Here is a 1,372-nt window from a genome sequence, read left to right on the forward strand (position 1 = left end):
AAATATCGTTAACAATATGATATAAAAAAATTTCATATATAGTTCATCATTCAATTAATATTAAGCACTGCTCAGCTGCTACATGTCTAAAATCAAAGGTGGGAGGTTGAGGTTGTGGGTTCGAATCTATCTTCTTATAAAAACTAAAATGCATAAAACATTTCGGTTTATATTCTATTACTGTTTCTCACCCAAAACAGTAAGAACTTCAAAAATATTCCAAATCATATATAATAAGTATTACTTTTAAATCTTAATAGACAAGTTTAAGTTTCTGAGTTGATTGTTTGACATTGTTTTTCGAGATACTAAAAACAGTTTTTCTAATAAATATCAACGTTTGGTAAATATAAAATTGATTTTCTTACAAGTCAGGCAAAGCTATTTTTAGAAAAAAGAAAAACTAGAAGTTGTAACTTTTAGAGAAAAGCAACTTTCAGCTTATAAGTAAAATTTAATTTTTTTTTTGAAAGAGATAGTTGGAACTTTCTAAGTTAATTTTAAAAAAATGTTTAACTTTCAATTTAATTTCAAAATAGCCATAATTTTCAACCTTTATTAAGTATTTATTAAAACATTTATTAGCATTTTTCTACGATACTTTCCCTTGCAACAGGTTTTATTTAGCTACAACACTATCAAACTAATCCTAAATGGTCAACTGTTTTGTAATAGGATAATTGATTATTGAAGTTCAACAAATGATAAAATTTGGATCCATGTTGTATATGTTCAAGGTTTAAATACTTAGAGAATAGTTTATTCTTGAATTTTGATTCATTATACCTAAGGTTGTAAAAGACATCCGACGCTATTCGAATGAACAGAAGCCTCGAAAATTAATTGGAAATTTATCAAATTTATATTTTTGTATTTTTTATTTATTAATCAACAAATTATTATATAAATAAATTAAAATAGATATTATACTATCTAAAATTAATAATATAATCAACCTAAAAAATTTAATAATATAAAATTATTTAATATAGAAAAACATATATTTAAAAAATATACAAATATCAACCTTTCAACTATTATTGAAATAATTCAAATAAATAAAATACTATATTCACTAAAAGTTAGGGTAAATTACACTCATGGCCACTAAACTTTACCCATTTTCATATTATGGCCACTGAACTTCATTTCTTCCCGGTATGGCCACTGAACTTTACACTTTTTAACATCGGTGGCCACTCAATTTTAACTAACTTCTCAAAATGACTATTAACGATCGTTAACGACCTCAAAATGAAAATATTCAAGAATTAAAGTTGTTCAGAACGACATTTACCATGAAACCACATTTTCTATTTTCATTTTCGAAAATCACATTTTTTTGGAGCTTTCTCTCCCTAAAAATTCACTT

This window comes from Euphorbia lathyris, chromosome 7 (assembly GCF_963576675.1).
Source record: "Euphorbia lathyris chromosome 7, ddEupLath1.1, whole genome shotgun sequence".
Taxonomy (NCBI): Eukaryota; Viridiplantae; Streptophyta; class Magnoliopsida; order Malpighiales; family Euphorbiaceae; genus Euphorbia; species Euphorbia lathyris.